This window comes from Lichenostomus cassidix, chromosome 17, assembly GCF_008360975.1.
Source record: "Lichenostomus cassidix isolate B80296 chromosome 17, HeHo_3.0, whole genome shotgun sequence".
Classification (NCBI taxonomy): Eukaryota; Metazoa; Chordata; class Aves; order Passeriformes; family Meliphagidae; genus Lichenostomus; species Lichenostomus cassidix.
In genome coordinates this window covers 2,294,185-2,315,830 of record NC_139497.1, presented here as the reverse complement: position 1 = coordinate 2,315,830, position 21,646 = coordinate 2,294,185, and the positions used below count along the sequence as shown (strand labels likewise).

Sequence of the window (21,646 nt, the reverse complement as noted above, 5' to 3'; positions counted from 1 at the left end):
TGAGGCTCAGAGGGATGTACCTGGATAGTCACTGCTCCCCATGGCCAGAACCTGTGCTCTGCTGATTGCCCCAAATCCCCAAGGAACTGACCCTTCCCTCACAGAGCTGTCATTTTTGTACAAAGACATTAAAGATTGTCCCTATTCCTGCAGGAGGGAGAACAAGCAAAACTCATCACCTGGCAAAGTTCACTTGGCTGCTGCGAACGGGAGAGGAAAAGGCAGATCAGATCCCTCTGGCTTCAATAAGCAAAGCACTTAAACGAGGGTTTCTGATCCATTTTGGTTTGTTATTTGCCACTATTCGTGGTGTTATGCTAATCCCAATGAACTTTGTTTGGCTGCAACAGAGCTGCAGTGTCCTCTCCTCCCTCCATGAATATCAACTGTGCTGAAGTGGTGGCTAAATGGGCTAAAAACCAAAAGGAAGGTTTCTGGGGATTTTCTCCACCTGCCACATGGCCTTGTAGCTCACCGTCCTGCACAAATATTGGTCACACATTGGGCTGGGGAGATAAAACTATTTCTACTTGCAAAGCAAACTACAAGAATTCTTCCTAATATGACAATTGATGTATTTTGCAAAGTCCTCTGAAGGATTGCTGCAGGAAAAGGAGTTTCTCAGCAGAGCCCCAAATTTTTGCATGACTTCCAGCATCCCCTCCAGCCCAGAGCTGCCCCAATGGGTGTTCAGGGTGATTCTCACAACTACAAAGTGTCCACAGGCATCCCCACAGCAGCATCTCTGGAGGCAGGAGGATTAGAAAGACCTTGAAGGTCTTGTTCATTACCAAGTTTGCTGGAAAGTCACATCCCTGCACAAAATAAATCAAAGATTGGTGCAGTGATGCTTTGCCATGGGCTGGTCCCCAGCCAGGCTGGCTTCCTCACCCAGGCATCCAGAAATATACCTGGAAATCAAGCTGCAAAGTGTATTTTAGCCACCTTCACTGGCCTTAGAGCCCAGAATTTGGAGAAGGAACAAAATCCCTAAAGCTTTGCAGTGAGCAGCTAAAGTTCAGCTGAAGAGCTGCAGCCAGAAGGGGTTAAAGGGACATGGGATGCTGCAGGATTGTTTCTTCTGCTTCACTAAACCACTGTTCAGATGGAAAAAAAAAAAAAAAAGTTAGCTTTTCTCCTGCAAGAATGTAAATGTTGGGTATTTTATCAAGTGATTTCTTCAGCCCTCAAGCCATTCTTCAATTTGAAATGCTAGATTGAAAAAAAAAAAAAAACGCAGGCAAGACAGAGAGAGAGAGAAAGAAAGAAAATATTTCCGCAGCCCAAGAACACTTTGCAGACATTATGGAAAATGTTGCCTGTTTTGTTTCCTCTAGTCACTGAACCAATCTTTCGCATTAAAATCAGCAGAGTAGTAAATAAACATGTTTTCTCTAGCCCCGGAGCCACTCGGAGACATCAAATGGTACTTAAGAAATGTTTCTTTCTCCATCACAGAACATTTTTAAAACGTCCATGGCTGAAGGGAGGGAAGATGCTGCTGGACTGGAGCATTAGCAGGCTCTGCTCTCTCTCAAAGCTGGGGAGGCCCTGGGCGACTCACAGAGCTCGGATTTTCTCTCCTGTCAGAGCACTGGAGGACGAACAGGAGTTTCCCAGCCTCTTGCAGCTCCCTGGGGACGTGGCTGGATTTTCTGAGACCCTCAGAGAGGTGCTGGGAGCTTCCAAACCTCACAGCCCTGTGCTGAGCCAGAGAACAGAGCTGGTCAGTGACAACACAAGCTCCCTGAGCTGTGTCCCCACGTCCCCTGTGACACTTCTGGCATGGGCTGTGCTGCTCAGAGAGGGACAGGGGGACAGTGCTGCTCATCCCACAGGGATGTTTGCCATCCAGGAGAAGTTCTGCACCCCCAGGAGGTGCTTTGGGGACTCTTGGGGCATCTCCTCTGCCAGGGCAGCTCTTGCAGGAGATATTTCTGATATTTCACCATTCCCTGTCCCAGGTTGCTCCATCCAAACCCTGTCCAGCCTGGCCTTGGACACTTCCAGGGAGAGCCACAGCTTCTCTGGACACCCTGTAGGATTTCTTCCCAATATCCCTTCCCATCCCATCCCATCCCATCCCATCCCATCCCATCCCATCCCTTCCCATCCCATCCCATCCCATCCCATCCCATCCCTTCCCATCCCATCCCATCCCATCCCATCCCAAGGAAGGGAAAGTCACACTGGAATGGCTGTAGGACTGCTCTGCCTCAGAACACAGTCTGGGGACATATTTCTCATGCATCATTTCTAAAAAAAAAAAAAAAAAAACCCACCCGAATTTATCTTGAGCAGAGAAGCAAATGTGTTTGTCCTGACCTGACACTGTTTTTTTAAAGTGTCAAGTGCTAATGAAATTCCTCAGCCTTGAGCAGTTCTAGGCATTCAATGCTGATTTTTAAAATATGGGGATATTTCGCTGCGGATTTTAAGGCAGCCTCGAAATGATGGATGTTGGCGACGGGGAGAGGGAAGAAACTTCCAGATTCAAAGAAGTTCTGACATAATCTCGCATGCAGAGCAGACAGCAAGAGGCTCCTGCTTTAAAGAGGTTTTTTGTTACTCCTTTGAAATTCCTTTAGCAGATGTAGGGCCAACGCCGCACACTTTCATCATGCAAATTTGCTGATTTTAATATTTTGGGCTTAGAGAGGCAACAAAGCAAAAGGACTTTTTTTATTTTTTTTTTAGGCTATAGGACGGAATTTGGAATGGAAATGTGCCCACGAGGCTCGAGCAGTCCCACCTTGGGGAACTCTGCTTTTTGTGATGCTTTAAAGGGTTTGTCTGCAGAGAAGGGAGCTCGTTATATAATGAAACAATTAAGGTAACAAAGCAGTAAAGGTAAATAAAATATATACTAGGAATAAGATTAAATGAAACAAGTACAAAATTAAGTGGAAAATAAAAGGAAAAAAAAATTATCGAGTAAAAATGAAATTTAAAAGGAAATGAAAAAGGAAGTAATAAAATTAAATAAAAAAATTTAAAATATGTAAACAGGCAAAATAAGGGATATTTAAAATGAAAGAATACAAGGAAATAAAATATATTTAAAAAGAAATAAAATAAAAAGGAAAGACTAAAATGAGATAAAATACGAGCAAACAAAATGAAATAAAAATAAAAACAGAATAGAAATGAATAGAATAAAAAAATGAAATAGCAAAAAAGACTAAAATGAGATGAAATATAATGAAATAACAAAATGAAATAAAAATAGAATACAATAGAATAGAATAAAAAAAGAGAGATAAAAAGAAGAGAATAAAAAAATGAGATAAAATATAAAGAAATAAAATGAAAGAAGAATGGAATGGAATGGAATGGAATAGAATAGAATAGAATAGAATAAGAAAATAAAAAAAAAAATAATAAAATAAAATAGACTGGAAAGCCACGAAAGTGTCTGGAGCAGCAGGCTCGCCGCAGCCCCTGCCCGGTGCCGCCCCGCTCGCTCCGTCCCGCCCCCGCCGCGGCCCGGGCAGCGCTGGGCTGTGCCGGGCAGGGGGCACCGGGCTGTCCCGCCCCTCCCGTGCCCCGCCGCTCCTCCCCGCCCGGCCCGGTGCCGCCCCGCTCGCCCCGCTCTCCCCGCCTCCCCGGGCGGCCCTGGCGCGGAGCCGCTGCCGGTGCCGGTCCCGCCGGGCCGGTCTGCGCGGCGGCTGCCGGCGCTGCTGGGCGAGGTCAGGGAAAGTCCATGTGAGGAGCGGCTGGAATCACTTCCTGCCGCCGCCCGGCCCCGCCGCGTCAGGCCCAGGGCAGCCTCGGGGGCCGGCGCCCCGCAGGTGAGCGCAGCCCCGCCGCTCCTCACGGCCCACAGCCCCTCAGGGCAGCGCCCGGGCAGCGCCGAGCCCCTCACGGCAGCGCCGAGCCCCTCGGGCCGGCCGGGCTGGGCGGGCGGGCTGGGGGACACACGCATCCCGCATCGCTGGGGATCGGCCGGGCCGGGGGCGCGGGCTGAGGGGAGGGGAAGGAGAGCCGCCGGGGCTGTGTGGGAACCAGCGCCCCGGGGGAAGGAAGGGCTGCTCGGGGGTCGTGCTGCGGCACGGTGGGAGTTGGGGTGTGCGGGATCCCGGCAGGGTGGGAGTTGGGTTTTGTGGGATCCCGGCAGGGTGGGAGTTGGGGTTTGCGGGATCCCCATAAGGTGGGAGTTGGGGTTTGCGGTATTCCCGTAATGGGGGAGTTGGGGTTTGTGGGATCCCCGATAAGGGGGCAGTTGGGATTTGCGGGATCCCGATAAGGGGGCAGTTGGGGTTTGCGGGATCCCCGGCAATGGGGCAGTTGGGATTTGCGGGATCCCGATAAGGGGGCAGTTGGGGTTTGCGGGATTCCCGGCGGAGGGGCTGCGGGGCTGGAGGTCGCGGTGAGGGATAAAGGCAGCGCAGGCTCGGAGTTTCGCTGCCGGGGGAGGGAAACACTGCGGAAAGGGAGAGATTGGAACCCAAAACCCGGCCGAACGGTGGGATTTGGGGACGGAGCCCGGGGGCTCAGGGGTCTCGCCCAGGACGGGCGCTGTGCCCCAATCCCCCTCTGTCGCGGGGCTCGGGAGGCTCCAGCGCTGGGAGAATTCGGGTAGGAGTTGGGTTGGGGCTGGGGAGCTCCGGCTCTCCCTGCCCTCCGCAGCCTGCTGTAGTTACAGCGCTCAAGGACTTCTCCAAACATCTTCCCTGCCCTAGGAAAACCCAACGCCAGCGGTACATCGCGTGCTGCTCCGCCGGCAAAGTGCAGGATCACTTCCAGCCAAGTCTCCATTACCCGCCGGCTCATTAATTTGAATATTCTTCTTTTTTTTTTTTTTTTTTTGTCTCTTCCCCCCTCCTCCTTTCCGGAGGCATTTGCAAGGCTTGCGGGCAGCTTGATGTGCTCGGTGCCTGCCAAGTGTTTGCCTCTCGCCCTGCGTAATTGAGGGGCTGGCGTGCCGGCTCACCTTCTCCAGCTGAAATATTAAACAGCAGGAGAAGCTGGGATCGGTAAACAAACCGGGATGATTGCTGCTGCTCCGTGGGGACAGCCGGGGGGACTCTGGCGGTGGGGTGCTCGGGAGAACCGGGGCTGCTCCAAAGTGCTGCATCCCAGCACGGCTCACCCACATTTGCTGCCAGATTCGCAGCCTGCTCTGAAATTCTGAATGCTTTTTCACTAAAAAGAGTAAAGCTGAGCTGTTCCTTGTGAGCTGAATTGCTGTGGTTTGCCCTGCTGAGGACAGTAAGGCTGTGACCCCAAGGTGTGGATGATGGAGGTGATAATACTTGGATTTGAAGTAAGTGGCAAATATAAAAATAATTAAGGGTTTTATGCTCTCCCTCCTGAGAGTAAATGCCCTTCTGTGGCACGAACTGCTGTGTTTTGGGGTTTTTCCTCCTGAAGAGGCCTTTTAATTAAGGCTTCACGGGGAAAACCTGTTGTATTGGGACGCAGGAGGGTGGGGATGGATTTCTGAAACTTAAAATTTGTCTAAAAACCCTCCAAAGGCAGCCGGAATTACAGGGAGAGAAGTACAACCAGGCATCAGGGCAGGAGCAGGGGGTCCCACTGGGGCCAGAGATGTGGTTTGTGTGTGTTTGGACTGTGGCTGTGCAGGGCAGTGTTCCCAAAACATTGTCCAGGGCTCCCCAAGCTTTTCCCAGAGCCCCGCTTGGTTCTGAGAGATGGATGCCATTAGCCAAGATGCGTGCGTTGATGCTGGATCACTTTGGAAGTGATATTTTTGGAGCCCTCTGGCAGTATAAAAGCCTTTTAGCTCCCCCAGCCATGACTGTGCTTTCCTGAGGGAGTCTGCTGGGATTGGAGGCAGGTTTTGGCTCCTCTCAGCCAGTGCTGGTGACAGGACAGCATCCCCACGCTCGGGGGGACACGGAGCATCCTCTCTGCTGGAAAGTCCAGAAAAGAAACATCCCTTCTCCTTGAACTTGAGCCTGGCTGGAGTGTCCAGGTGAGTCCCTCTGGACTGGGCTTTGGCTCTGATCCCAGCTGGAGGTGTCAGGAGGAGCGTGGCCACTTTGCAGCACTCGGGGAGGAAACGCCAGCAAAGCTCCTGCCAGAGCCTCATCCACCCAGGGAGCTCTGGGCTGGCTTGGGAGAAACCTCCAGGCTGTGCTTTCCCAGCTGGGGACACAGCCCAGCTCACCTTGGAATGGAAATATTTATTTCAGGCTGTCTTGTTGCACAGCCTATGGTCCCTGCCAGGCCTCCTGGAGGGATGGGATCAGAGCTCTGGCTCTGCTGGCACATCAGCACCAGGGTGACATGGATTGGGGACAAAACACCATGGAAGAACCTGGGAAAGAGTGCTGGGACTCGGCTCCTGCTTTGCTCTGTGTTTAAAAATACTCAAGCCTGACAAAATGGGGTTAGAAGGAGGATTCAGCCATGGCTTTGAATTTTTCCAGGTTTTCTGAGCCAGCAGCTTTCCAGGTGGGGAAATAGGGTGGGATGTGCTGGGCCAAAGGGAACTGCTCCAGACAGCTCCTGGGATGCTGAGGAGCAGGGGGGCTGCGCTGGCTTTTCCCCCCCTTTTCTAACCTGTCTTTGAGTTTATATGAATGTAATGAAAGAAATAAAACCCAGGCATTCAGCTGGAGGAAATTAAAGGGAATTGTGAGTTCCCTGCCATACCTAATGGCCAGAGCAAGCATCGTGTCTTGCTGCAATTAGGCTTCAAATCGAGCTGAGCCTGTGTTTGGCATCCAAAGAGAGCTTCCCAGCCCATTTATTCCTCATCCAGGGAAGTGGCAGCAGATCCGATAGCCCTCAGCACCCACTGGGATGGGCACACCTACAGGAGGGTGTGTGTGGGGTTTTTTTATTTTATTTTATGAAATCAAGCCTGTAGAGCAATTGAGAAAGAGGTGAAGCGTGCTTAAAAGAGGGTGAGGCTGTTGGTTTTCTCTACCTGACTTTATTTGCGAAGTGACAGGAATTTTGACAGGCTTTGTGTCTTTTTTAGCAAATCAAGTGTCATGCCAGGTTTGCCTGTGGATGAGATCATTTGCAAAATATGTTTCCCAGCTTGCTTCAGGCATAATTCATTGTGTCAACTGCAATTGCTCATTTGCTAGGAACTGTGATTCATTAGTGGTTTATTTTTTGTTGGGGTTTTTTTTTTTTTTTTAAGTTCAACTTGTTTTTAAGCAAATGTTTGGAGGCAGAACAGGAATTTGAAAAAAAAAGAAATTAAATAAATTAAATCCTACATTCTTTGTAACCACAAATTCTGCTGTTAAGGGAAAACTTGCTAAAATGCTGTGTTCCCGGGGAGGGAGAGGCAATCCCAGGCGAGCTCCCCGGGCAGGATTGCACTCGGGTTTGTCATGTGGTTACTCCTAAATGGGGACGGAGGTAATAAAAATCGGACTGCTGGGACAGAGCCTGCCACGGAGAGGATGGAAGCAGCATGTGGAGCTTCCTCCTTCTTTTCCCTGCTGGGGTTTCAGCCCGGTGAAGGTTCCCACTGCTCCAGGCTGGGCTGGGCAGGAGGGATGGGGGATGCTGGCGCTGGTTGGGACAGTGGTGACGAGAGCAGCTCTTTGGTACAGTGACCAAGACCCCCTGAAAGCTCCCAGCTCAATGGGATAAAATGAAGATAAATAGCCCTTGGCACAGGTTTTGTGCTGTGTGTGTTCCCGGGGCTGCTCGCAGCCGGCGCAGTTTGGTCTCAGGCTTTTTAGAGGTCCTCACGTCAGACTTTTTGCAAAATTTCGCGTGTCAAGTACATTTTTTTGCGTTGCGTTTCCTATGAAGACAAATATTTCAGTGCATTTTTTTTCCCCTAGGTGGGTGGATGGGGGGGAGCAGCAATCTCAGCCACAAACTACCCTGCACTAACAAACCAGCCTGTGTGGGCTGAATAAATTGATACACTTTTCACCAAAAGATTGATTTTTTTTTTTTTTATCAAACTTCTCAGTGATTATGAAATGTACATTTAAGCATAAGTAACTTGACAGGTTGGTTTTTTTTTTCCCCCAGTGCAACAATTCTCTATAAAACGCTCTTAAAATGTTTTAAAGATTGTTTTTTTATGAGTATTTACGCATTCTATCTGTTTTTTGACTGATAGGAGATTTTTCCCAGCCAAAAAAAAATTGGGAAAGGGGGAGAGAGAGCACAGGAACGTGGGGAGTCTGCTGACTTCTGGCGCGCCGGCGCCGTGCCCAGGCCCTGCCAGTTTGCTGCGGAGCCCAGTGCCAGCAGCCAAGGGCAGCAGAGCGTGAGCAGAGGGAGGTGACTCCATCACAGTGACCATATATAGTCACTGGGACGAGATTAAACCCTTCACCTCCCCGGTGTCATCCCCACGGCCCTAAAGCCGATATCGGGATCTATTCATCATTCCGTAAAACAGCGGCAGAAAATTCCTCTTTCCTCGTCGGTAGCTATCAGGGCTCTTCTGGACGTATCGATTGGGGGAGAGCAGCCAGATGTTTGCCACCCCTGGCTGTCTGGGGGATTTCAGCAGCACAGTGCAAGGAGCTGGGAGTGAAATGGGGCTGAGGTTGTGTTCCCGTGGTGGAGAAGGTCCTGTGTGCTGTGCCAGCTCTGGCTCTGCTCCACACGCTCGTTCCTGCCGTGCTATCCACTGGGAAGCATATGGCAGCCTGGGATATATATACATTTTGTGTGGGGGGACATGTTTTACATGCCAGTTCTCCCTGTCATAGGACAAACATTTACGCTCCGATTATATGAAGCATGAGGAAAACAGGGATTAGGTTTGGAGAGAACATCAATCCTTGCAGGGAGGTTGGAGGAGACGCGGTGATGACATGGCTAAGGGGTGATAATGGTTTGGCTCTCCTGAGCTCTGGTGGGATTGTGCTGCACAGAGGTGTGATGTGGGGCATAAATAAAGGGTTGGTGTTTCAAGGTGCCCAAAGGGGATGGGGAGTGAGGATTTATGCATTTCAAGGTGGATTAAAGGATTTGTTTTCCATGGGGAGAGGCAGGTGGGGCTTGCTGGGAGACTTGCAGTGGGGTGCATGAGCCTGGCTGCCCTGTGGGGCACAGACCCCTCCTGGCACAGGCACTGCTTCTGGCTGAGATCCTGTAGGGTGAAATTCCCACAAGCAGGGGTAACCCCTCTCCATAGGTGCCCCTGGAAACCTCCCTCAGCACTGCACAGGCTGCAGTGACCTTAAAGGACTAAATCTGAGTAGAATAATGTGCTTTTTGGTTGTTCTGCTGTGGCTGGAGTCACATCCTCATGGCAAACACAGGGATTATGATTTCCTAATGGGCATATGGAGGCTCTGTTTCCCTCTCACTGGATCTGCTCCCTTCTAAGAAGTTCTGATGGACTGTGGGGGAAAACTCTGGGGTTTTTGCATCATCCCTCAGGGCAGGTGACAGTGGCCATATCTCACTCATTTCTACAACCCAAAGTTGTTTGAAACTTCATCTGTCTGCTCTGCAATTATCTGCTCCTTCTGTGCCTCCGTTTATCCATGCTAACATCATCAATACATGCCCATGCTTAATGAAACATTATTGCTTAGGTTTAATTGTCTTCTAATTAAGTAAAATAGAATTTTGCATGGCGGTTGCAACAGCATCTTTCCTGTCTGGGAATTCTGCTGTGGGTGATGTGCCTGAGCCTGGGGAGTGGTGACAGTGCCAATCCATGGAGAAGGGGATGGACAACAGCATCAGCTGCCTCCCCTGAACCTGCTGTTCCTCTGGTTAAATTAGATTAATTGCCAACACCCTTTTTTGTTGGATAAATCCGCATTTGGTAGAGCTGCTGGGGTTGTTGCTTCAGCACATCCCTGCTGAAAGACACAATATGGAATCGTGCTGAACACCTGGGGAAAGGTGGCCCTGTTCAAAGTCAGGGCATGCAAGTGTAGGGCTGAATTTTTGACTCTTGTCTGAGCACGGTTTCTACTCTTAATGCATCATTAACATGGTTTTCTGCATTTCATTCAGCTCCCATTACAGCACTCAGTTCCGTCTGTTAATTTTGGTATGTTGATATTTTTGTTGTCAGCAGTTTTTTTCCTTTTTTGAAGCATATAAAAACCATTAGTGTGAAAGAAGATTAAAAAGATACATTACAATTAAAATGTTAATGAAATCGGCATCATACAACTTTTGAAACCATTTAGGCATTAATCTTTCTTGGTCTCATGTCCATTAACTCGGGCGATTCTTATTCCACACTGACCCCTGCTGAGAGAGTCGTGCTATAATTGGATTTTAAGAACTGGGGGGAAGAAAAGGAGGGAGAGGGAAAAGCCTTGAAGAAAAGTGGAAGTTGGGAAGGTTGTGTTCATTTTCTGTGTGGTGTCCATGGAAATGAAGCTGACAAAAGCCAGCCCCATTGCTCCATCACTCCTAAATCCTGTGCTACCTGACTGGGTCATGCCTGGGAATGTGGGAATGCCAGGTGAGAGGCCTGGGGAGCTCCAGGCTGGGCTCTCCAGGGCACTGGCTGTCACTGTGACCTTGGGCAGGACATGAGCACCAGGCTGGGCTTTGGTTGATCCCGGTGTAACGTGAGCAGGGCCGGAGCAGGATGGTGCAAAGCCTTTTTAAGGCTCTCGGAGGAAGGGAATGGCAGAGCAGCAAGGAATCGCTTGTCATTATTGCTTCAGCTTTCCCCAGTTCCTCCAAAATAGTATTTCTGCATTTTATCTGTTTGGGTTTGTTTTTTTTTTTTAATGGCTCTTTTTCAGCTTACACAATATTTGAATTGGGACCAACCCCCCTCCCCAGGCGAAAGAGGAGGATTGACTAATTCACAGGCTGGGTAGTGAATCCAACATCAGGACTTCTTGACTCACCACACAGCTCCCAGGATCTGTGCCATGGCTCCATCAGGGCCATGGGCTGTGCTCAGCTGCTCCAGCCTGGCCAAGGCTCCAGCTGATCCAGAACACTCTGTGCTGCTCACTCTGAGCCTTGCGCTCACTCCTGGACACCTCCAGAGCTTTGCCTGTGCTGTCCAAGAACTTGACACCTCCTGTGGGATGTTGGATAAATTGGGAAGGGCAGATCCTTTAGGGAAAAACACAACTGTCCTTGCCAGCATGGGGACTGGGTTTGGGTTTTTTGGGAGGGTGGGTGTGCTGCTGTCCAGGCAGTGATGCTCCCCGGGACTGGCTGAGCTGGAACTCAAAGGATGAGCACATCCCGCTGAGGGAGGAGTGGAGTACCAGCCCAGCTTGTGTTTATGCTGCAAGCATGAATTTTTATTTATTTATTTATTTTTAAAGAAAAAATCTAAATAGATCCGTGGAAGCTGCAGAGCTGCCAACTCCCAGCCACTCCACTCTCCCCGCTCGCGGTGCCATCGCTCCACACGTTACCAGGCAGGCAGGAGAGGGAGCGATGGATTCATGGATGGATGGATGGATGGGTGCTGGTGGGCTGGCCAGGGAGCCCACTGGAGCTGAAACATCTGCAGGGCTGGGGAGAACACGCTGGCAGTTTCCTGGGGCTGGGTTCATGCCGTGGGAAGTGAGCCGTGAAGCACAGAGCGTGCTGCTGGCACCGCATCACAGGGACGCTGGTGTTGGGCAGCCAGGGCCATGCAAGTGCTTCCTTGGAGCTCTGGGGTGCCTCTGCACACGCAGCAGAGCCTGGGGTTTAATTGTTTTGTTCCCTTTTTATGTGGGTAAAAAAAAATAATTTATGGTGCTGTTGTTTTGTGTGGAGGCATTGCGTGATTTTAGAACCTGAGAGAATTTGGGATGAGGATCCAAAACCGTCAAATAATGGCAGGAATGGGGGAGGCCTTGCCAGAGTGTGACCCATCCTTGTCCCAGCTCAGCTGGTCAGATGAACTGAGGGTTTTTTCTGTCACAGGGGGTGGTTTGTGCCTCTGGGTGAAACCAGCAGCATTTATGCCAGTCAAGTTAAACTGCCATAGGGAAAGGGAGAGGAAAGCACCTCCAGAGCAACAATATCCTGGTGTGTTTGACCTCTCCCTGCCCTCCCATCCTGCAGTCCCACGAGGATCCTGCACAAGGAGGGAATTCCTGGGAGCAGGAGGACTGGCAGGCTCCTGAGGGTTACCTGCAAGTCTGGTCCAGAAGCCCTCAGAGATGCAGCCAGGTGATGACCACAGGGATGGAGGTGGGAGCTGGAATGTGTGCCAAACTCACCTTTTCCCTGTGCTCTTCCATCTCTTGGCACGGCAGGCATGCCGGCAGGGAACAAAGAAATTACATCTGGAATTCCTGGATTATTTTGTGGATGTGCACTGGAAGTTGTAGGCCAAGGAAGAGGGAGCAGGGAAAAGCAGCCCTGGACATTGCCAGTGCATGTTTCTGGCCCAGCACACAGGTGGGATTTCTAGCACAGGGTGAATTTCTGTGCTGCAGACTGAGCGAGGAGCACACCAGAATCAATATCTCAGTGGTGCAATAAAACCTGTGGGAATTTCATTTCAGCTCATTTCAAGTGATCTAATAAGTGCCCTTTCAGATGACTGCTGGGTGTTTGGTTTCTTTGTGCAACTGTAAAAATGTAGATTGAGCTATAGTGTACTTGCAGTGCTTAGGTTTGGCAGTGGGAGCCTCCATCCCCAGGTTGCTCTGGGGTCAGGCAGTAAGGCTGACTGTCACCAGCTCAGGTTTGGCTCTGGGTGGTTTGGAGATCCACTGGTAGATTCTGCTTCCAGCTTGCAGTGCTGATTTAGTGTCCATCACACCTCTGCACTCCCTTGGGAATCAGTGGGTGCTTTAGCAAAGCAGCTGGAGGTACCTGAGCCACGTGATACCTTCATGAATATTTTTGCAATCAAGTTTAGGAAGTTTCCTAATTTACCTTTGCTTTAAGATCCCAGATTGGCTGTTGCCTTGTTTGTGAGTGCCTGAGGAGAGGTGTATCCTGCAGTAGTTGCTGACTGATCTGGATTTGGCAGGAGAAATGATGCAGGAGGGAGGATTTAACTTTTTGCAAGGGGACAGGAGGGCAGCACGACTTGGAGGGGGTGGAGAAACTGAGGGAACCTGCAGCCTGTGTGTGTCTGGTCCAGGCTGTCACCCCAGCAGAGCATGGAGCCTATTTTTTTTGCTTGACTATCATCAAAATACAGAGAGATCTAGTGGTACATTGGTGATATCCGCAGTGCATCATGTTGATTTGCAGGTCTTCTGAAACAGCAAAATATTCCAGTGACCTTTGCTACTCTTTCAGAAGGTTTTATAAAGTGAAGGTCATGATTTGTTGGTTCTTTTTCCCCCAAAAACTTCTTGAATCACTTTAGGTTTAGTTCAGCTGCAGTGTATTTATGAAGCATCACAAGTCATGCCAAGCGCCAGCCCCACTGAGCCATGTTCCTGCAGCCTCCCCTGGCTGTGCCTCAGGGATTTGTGCTGTTTGGGTGGCTTGGTGTCTCCTCCCCACCCTGCAGCCTGCTCCTGACCTCCTCTTGCATACCTCAGGAGTGCATAAAACACGAGGTGCAGCATTAGCAATGGAAATATTTGGTTCAGGCGGGTCCTGGGGCAGTTCCCACACCCTCATGCCCTCCCCAGCACACGTGCCGTGGCTGCGGTGTCTGCTGGGACCTGGGAGGAGTTTCCCTCTTGGTGTCCAGGTGACAGCTGTCAGGCACACAGGAGGTGGGTTGGGAGCTCAGGAATTGTGGCTGGTGGTACCACCCACCAGTATGTCACTTTGGGGAAGGAAGAGGGAGATTTGCTGGCAATTTTTGAAAAAAAAACCCTCAACTTCCCAATGCTTGCAAGCCCATTTGAGGAAACCTGGGATGAGGTGTAGCAAGGAGCTGCTTGGAGCTTGTTAAAAGGTATGGAAAGGAGAGATGGGATGGAGTGGAGGATTGTTCTCCTGCCTGTCTGTGGATATGGTTGGACAAACTCTCCAAGTTACCCAAACTTGTTGAGGGGAGGAATGATCTCATGTGTCTGGGATGGTTTCATACCCAGGCCAGTGGTTGAGCTGCCTCAACGAGCTCAGACTGACATCCCCGAGGCTCTTTTCTCCTTGCCTTGACTGTGCAGATCTGGTATTTGAATTTTAGTCTTCATTTTGTAGGTGGGACAAGAACCACCCACCAGGCAGGCTGAATGATGCCCTGTTGTGTGTGTCACAGGCGTGGGTGGCACTGGCTGCACTGTTCGTGCTTTCCACTGCCGTCCTGAGGATGCCATGGGGACAGTGGCTCTCTGGGACACACACTGGTGTTGGCACTGCATGACAATGCCCTCGGGAGCACAGCCCAGCCTGTGGATCCTGCTCCATGCTGTCCTGAGTGATATAATTTGTGTGATGGGAACAGATTGGTCCCAAAGTGTCTTTCTTTGCTTCTCGTACTCCTGGTCTCATCTCCTCGTGCAAAGGCCGTCCCAGGAAACTCTCTCCGTTCCTTGTAGTTCAGGGAAGGTTAGCTCAGGTTTAAACCACTTGGCTGTGGTTGTTAAGTCTTAGTGACATATTAAGTATTTAATATCCAAGTGCATTAGCTTCCCACCCACATCCCCCGTTGGAGATGGGCTGAGGGAAATCGCCGGCGCCCACAGCTAATAGGATGCTGCCCGGCACAGTTGGATAAATGGTTTCCTCCTGGACCTCTGCTTTTATGTTTAGTTCCTGACCTAATTAGCCATGAGTGATGGTGAGTGAGGATCTCGTGACTGCATCCAGCACCTCATCCCTCGCAGGGATTTTGGGAAGATCCCGGAGGGCACACCTGGCCTGATGGGGATGTGGCAGCAGCATCACAGGGTTAATTCTCAGTGCTGCATCCGTGGCTCTGCAGCCAGCTGGGCCAGAGCAGGAATCACCTAGCTAATCCAGTGTCCCCTGCAGCTGGTGGCAGGCAGGGCATGCTCTGGTGCTGTCACCTCAGCCTGGTGGCAGTGTGAGATGGGAGAATCCACCTCAATTACCGCAGTCTGTCCGATTGTGTTACAGCTTCATTTCTGGGCCCTTGCTTAACTCGTGCAGCACATCAGAGGCTCTTGTGAAATGTAATGTGCTGGAGCAGCAGCACAGGAAAAAGCTCTGCCTTCTGTGAAGCCAGACTGTTGCAGCGTAATTTGTTTTGTAAGATTTTGAAAGGCAGTGTTGCAATCTGTAACAGTAGAATAGTGGGAAGATGGTCAGGTGGTTCTTGGGACTTCAACAGACAGATTTCATGTCTGTGTGTTTTTGCAACACCTTTCTATAAAGGGAAACATAATTTAAAATATGATTACTTAGTGTTGTAACAGTCTTCTCAAACGTTTTTGCATTATGCAGAGATCATTATCAGAGGCTGATATTAACTTGCAAAGAATATTATGCAAATCATTCTCCTGTTCTTCTAAAAAGAAATTTCCTTCATAATGCAAAGCGTGACAAAAAAAATTGTGCAGAGGCTTTTGGCAAAATTACATTCAGAAGATGTAACAGTTTTTCTGCTTACTAGCACAATCCGTTTCTGCCTTTTGACTGGATTTGCTCAACTCAAGCTGATAAAGGCTGAATTTTAAAAGCAGGGCTGGGGTTGGGGAGAGTGTGTTGTACCTCGTGGGTTCAGGGATGGCCAGGGAGGGTTTTCATGCTTAGATCGTTGTTTCTAATCCATCCTGATGGTGATTAGAGGCTCTGATATTCTCAGCTGTTCGGTGCTCTCTGAAATGATGTGGTGGTGTCTCAGAGTCTGTGGGGTGGGGATGCTCAGCATCACCCTCGGTGTGAGCAGCAGTTCCAGGGAGCAGGGCTGAGGTGGATTGCACAGGGACAGACTGCCCAGGTGTCCAGTGTCACCAGTCTCAGTCACTGGGGGCAGTTAGGCCACCCTGAATGGGGGGCACTGCAGGAGTGATGGGAGAGGTGCTCCTGCCCATCCAACCTTCACAGGATCACTGAGGTTGGAAAAAACCTCTGAGATTATTAAGTCCAACCTGTGCCCCATCCCCACCTTGTCCCCAGCCCTGAGTGCCACCTCCAGCCCTTCCTCCAGGTGTGGGGACTCCAACCCTCCCTGGACAGCCCCTGCCAATACCTGACCACCCTTTCCATGAAAAATTTCTCCTGATGTCCAGCCTGAACCTCCCCTGGCACAGCCTGAGGCCATTCCCTCACATCCTGCCCTTTGTTCCCTGGGAACACAGCCTGATCCCCACCTTGCTCCAACCTCCTGTCAGGTGGTTGTGGAGAGCAGGAAGATCTTCCTAGAGCCTCCTCTTCTCCAGTCTTGGCATCTTCCTTGTGTTTCTCCAGGCATCAGCACGTTCCTGGAGGTAATCCTGGCCCGGCTGAAGTCATTGAGGATTTTGCTACTGACTTCATCCCTCCTCCATATATTTTTTGTGTGTGTTACAAACTGGTTGTGTCAGTTCAGAGCTGCCCCTTTCTCACACAGAAACCAGCCTCTGCTGAAATCGAGCGGATCATCTTATAGGTATTGGCTGTTCTGCTCTCGTTATAGATTGATTGACAAAAATAGACCCTGATAAATATTGTAAAATACTAAAATACTTGCAGGCTGTGCATTGCAGTCAGATTTGGCAAGGCTCGTTTGCTGTAGAGCCTCTGTTAAGTTTTTCAGGCTCTTAACACCGTTTTGAGAAAACGAAGGATTTGTCCTGAATTTTTTTAGGCATTTCTCAATACAAATGTGATTGAGAAAAGTCAGTAATATTCAGACATGTAGATTGAATTAGAGTGGTGTAAAGTGGCAGGGAGAGTTTTCACTAACATGGGAAATTTTCCGGCTCTCATTTTGTGTCTGGTTAGATAACTCAATATTTAAAAATCAACCCAAATTAGATAAATAAGCTGGAAGTCGTAGTTAGCATTCGTCAAGCAACTTAGGCTGGATGTTCCAGCACTGCCTGACTCCACCTCTAGCTGCAGGGTTTCCCTGTTATGAACGGGTGAATACTAATCCTTGTTTATTCTCTGCTGCAGAGAAATGGATTTATCTGGAGTTTTCTGCCCTGAAAAGGAGCCCTTGGTGCAAGCAGGGTTGGAGCGCCCGGGGCGGGTGTGATGTGCGCCATGAATTCCACCCTTCACACCTTCCACCAACACCAAATCCTTTATTTCGGTGACACAAGGAACTTTTAACACCCCAAAAGCGGCCCCAGGGTGTGGTTGTGACCTGAAAATCAGAGCTGTGAGGGGTTACATGAGTTGGCTCTGGGGTCACACTTGCTTCAGGTTAGAGCTGCTGGTTGAGCCTGGTGGAGATCCCTCCTAGAACCCACTGGATGAGTTACAGGGAAAGGCTGATTTCTTATTTAAAGATTGCGAGGAAGGATGAATCAAAGCAGGGAGGTGTTTCATTCTAAACAGTGTGGCGGAAAGGAATCTTTTCATCATCCTAGGTTTCTTTGTTTCCGGAATGTTTCGTAGCACGGACTTGTAGCAGAGCGGTGTTAAGCACATTCCTTCAAATCTTCTTGCTGGTATCCTCTGGAAAAGGGTGATGCTGCCAAAATCAAATCAAATATTTAGCTCTAAACTTACTTTTTTTTTTTTTTTTTGCTTCACAGGATGCCTCTTTTTCACTGTATTCTTTTTTGTTTTATAGTATTTCTCAGAGGAGCATTTGCAGTGTTCATCGAGCTCCTTCCAAAGAAGCTGTAGCTGCCCCATCCCTGGAAATGCTCAAGGCCAGGTTGGACAGGGCTTGGAACAGCCTGGGATTGTGGAAATTGTCCTTGTCATAGCAGGGGCTGTGACTGGATGAGCTTTAAGGTCCCTTCCAACCCAAACTGCTTTGGGATTCTGTGATCCCCTTTGTTTTCTCCCTTTTCCCAATTAACCTCATTTTAGACTGTGAGTATCAGCAGTGGCTTTTATCCTCTGCTGCCCTTCTGCAGGTTTTACATCCCTTCCTGCCTCACTCCAACTGTGTTCTTACCACCAGGCATTAATAAAACCAAAGCAGAGGCCAGTGTGATCATCTCCTGCCTCTGTCTGCTGCAGGGAAACTCTTCCCAACAGAGCGAAAATTGCAAGTGGTTATGGAAATTATGGGGCAGGGAAGAAATAGCATTCCAGCCTGGTTTAATTTGTGAGTGTGTGTCTTGGAAATAAGTTATAGCAATGCATAGCACAGGTTGTTCTAACGTGGATGATGGACTCGCCCTTGTGTGAGCGTGATGCTGCCTCACGATGTGGGAGCAGATATTATAACCTTGAAGAATCTTGTAGGACATAAAAGTTTTAATTAAAAATCCAGCTTGGTCGAGGGTATTTTGGTTTAGTATGAATGTCTTCATTTCTTTTGAAAAAGAATTAAATGAAACCCTTAGTATTCCTTTTTTTTTTTATTTCTGCATATTTATTCTTGAAGTTGAAGCATTAGAAAATAATTGAGTAAAACAAAATCCACAAGGCTTCAAATTACCTCTAGCTTAATGTTTTATTTAAAAGGTTTGCTAACTGACATTCTTTATAATGAATTAGGTCACGCGGCTCCGAAGAGTGTTGTCGGTTTTCTTTTTTACATTTAAATTTGAGGCTGCTTCCCTTGAAACTTGGGCTCTGCTGCCAGAGCCGTGCACGGCTGTGACTCCCCGGCTCAGGGAATCTCACTCTAATTATTCTCAATCACACCAGTGCAAATGAATATATCCATGTTTGGAGGATCGAAGCGGTGTTGTCATGGCAATCTCCGTAAGGTCATGAGAAACTCATGGATATTGTTCACTGCCTCTCCTGGGAGGTTTCCCCTACCTCTGCAAGGCTGTGGAGTTGGGGGGTTTGGGTAATAACTTTGAAGCACGATTGTGTGGTGGTTTGGTTGAAAGGATTTGCTGTTCCCTGCTGGGGGTTCAGATGAAGGTGGTGAAGGATGGCTCGCTGCTCATCCTCCTGTGGGCAGCAGATCCCAAATCAGGACGTGGGCCAGGCTTGCTCTGCAATGTGGGGTCCTTCTGAATCTCAGAAGAAGGATCCCACAAGAAGGATCCCACAGAAGAGTCCTTTGGTTGGCACTGTTTAATGGGGCTCAGTGTGCTGGGGTGAGCTTTGGCTTGGGTTTTGTTGGGAGAACTTTGCTTGGATGCAACTTAAAAAAAACCCAAAACCCCAAATAATAACAAAAAAAGCACCCCAAAACAACAGGAGAATACCCAACCAAACAAAAACAACTTTTTTTTCTTTAAGGCCACGTTGGATGGAGCGACCTGGTGTAGTGGAAGGTTTGCTGCCTGCAGCAGGAGGTTGGAATGAGATGAACTTTCAGGTCCCTTCCAATCCAAACCAGTGATTCCGTGATTCCAGAATTGTTCATTGCATGGTGGTAGCTGGAGCTGGAGCAGTAGGAAGCTCTCCAAGTTGTCCCTGTCCCCAGGCACAGCTGGGACTGTCACCCTGAGTCTGTCCCTTCCTTTGGTCAGGATCCCTGGCAGTGCTGCAGTCACTGCAAAGGAATTTGGGCAGAGACACCCAGGCACTGCTGGGCTGGAGCTCCTGGATGCTGTGGAAAAAATAAATGAACAGCAAAACCTGGGAGAACATTTTGCATGTTTGGATGCAGCAGCACTGATGACTTTACAAATAGCTGCTGTGGTAGGACAAAGGAATTCCCTGGGACTGGAATTCACTAAAATCAGTGTTTTGCAAGTCTTGGTTGAGGTGATCCATGTAGCTGTGGTTTTGTGGTTTTGTATTTCTGCGTTCTTTTTGTTTATTTTTTTTTAAAGCATAACCAAAAAAAAAGTTACTGATAGAGAGCCATCAAAGCATTTTGATTTGCAGCTCATTGCACATTAAATCTGTAATTCTTTTGCTAAACGAGACATACATACATATATGTATATATATATATATATATATATATATATATATATATATATACACCCCTATCTCTTCGAGCCTTCAGACAGCTCTAGCCATGTCCCTGTGCAAGTTTTTTATGTGCAGTTGGCTTGGTTTGAAAGATCTGACATTATTTAGTGATTGATACCAATATTCTACAAAAATACTGAAAACTAGAAGAAAGTCTTACACTTTATTGGCTGTAGAGGAGCCGTGGCTGTGCCTGCAGGGAGGCAGGTGAGTCTCCTGTGTTATTTGTGTTATCTGCACTTAATTGCTTCTGGTTGCTGAGTCTTTGGAGATGTTGAGCCTCTCTGATCTTGTGCTCTCACACCCAACGTGTTCTCACGCAGCAGGGGCAGAAAACAGGTTTTCACAGGGTTTTTCACCTGGCAGGTGTGCCTGGCTTGCCCATCCCTGCAAGGCCTGGCTTGCAGAGCCCCTGCCCTGCCCGGGTGTGCCCCTGTCCACCCTGGGCTGTCAGCTCTGCCCTGCCCCTTGGCTGCCCACCGTGGCTCTGTTTTGACCTGACTTTCTCTAGAGCTTGACACGCAGGTTGGATTAGAGGGTTTTAAATTGGAATTTTAGGTAGGCAGAGTCGAAGTGCGGAGATGAGTTAAACCAACTCATCAACCCTCAACAAAACACTAAGCAAGTGGATTTTATAATTAAAGACCTATTTGCATTTAAAAATCATTTCAGTTGACCTCCTGGCCCATGGGCTTTCTCCTGGGCTGTGGTGTATCCATTAACACTTCCAGGTCTCCAGCACTTGCCAAAAACCCTCTGAGCAACTTACTCTGATCAATTCTGCCCTGTCCACCCAACACCTGGAGGAGTGGCCAGTGAGCTGTGGGGGGCAAAATGTGTCTGATGAGGTTAAAAAAGGCACAGGGGAGCCTTTAATGCTGGGAAAGCAATTAACTGCAGCTTCTGCAGTATTTAACAGGGCTTCAAACCCCTCTGATTATCCCTCACGTTGGCTTTTGTCGATCGTTTGGTTGACTAACATATCCCTTTCAGCTTTGGTGACAATAAAATGTGAGTAAGCAGAAAACTCAAATCTCTGAACGATGGCTCGTGGCAATTTCCTAATTTCCTGAGTGAGCACAGGCTTCTTGGCATTTCATTCCTGTGCCAGAAAGACTATTTGCTCATACAAAGTTCTTCATTGTAATAGGAAAAAATCAATTTGATTACTTTCATGTCAGCATGCATGTCTAATGGCTTAGAAGTTATTGCAGCCATAAAATATACAGTATCATTTCTCTCTCACTCTGAAATTTGACAGGATTAATATAGTCAGCATGAAATCTTAGTCATAAAGTCGACCATAAGTGATGGTAAAATTAGCTGCTGAAATCGTCTGCTTATGGAAAGCATCTTCTGTTTTTCCTTCAGGGAAAAAATACCAAGGGGCTGGCGTGTGGATGGGAAGGCAGTGTTTGCTCTGATGGGAAGATGTCCATTTTATTTTGTGCTTTTCTGACGAGGGGGATCCGTGATGTCCTGAGGGTGGTTTCACCACCTGCTTGGTGCTGCTGGTGGGGCTGAGCTTTGTGTCCAGCACAGCCCTGCGAGTCATTCCCCTTGTGAGACACAGTGGAGTTCACTGCAGGGCCTGAAATGCATCATCCCCTGCAGAGGCTGGGCTTTGGGTTGGAAATTGGGGTTTGTGGCGTGTCCTTTGGTGATCTGTGCTCCCCAGCAGTGCGGGTGGAGTGTGCTGCTCTGATTTATCTCACGCACAGCAAGCCTTGTTGTGGTTGAAAAGCTGTTTGATTCCATGAGTCAGTGAGGCTGGAGGGAGGAGAGGTGTAGGTAAAGTGTGCTTCACCCATGGGCTTCACCCATGGCTTTAGTGGATGGCCTCCTGGTGCCACCTGCTGCCACCTTGATGGTCACCTGCTGTCCT

The 21,646-nt window shown here is 48.9% G+C and overlaps 1 protein-coding gene across 1 annotated transcript in view; it reads left to right on the top strand.

Moving 5' to 3' along the window:
* The first annotated feature begins 3,529 nt into the window (after positions 1 to 3,529).
* Positions 3,530 to 21,646, top strand: part of NACC2 (NACC family member 2) — a 54,934-nt gene continuing 36,817 nt past the window's right edge. The window contains exon 1 of the mRNA XM_085076812.1: positions 3,530 to 3,791. The gene's annotated coding sequence lies outside the window, so the exon portion shown is untranslated. The remainder of the gene's footprint in view (positions 3,792 to 21,646) is intronic.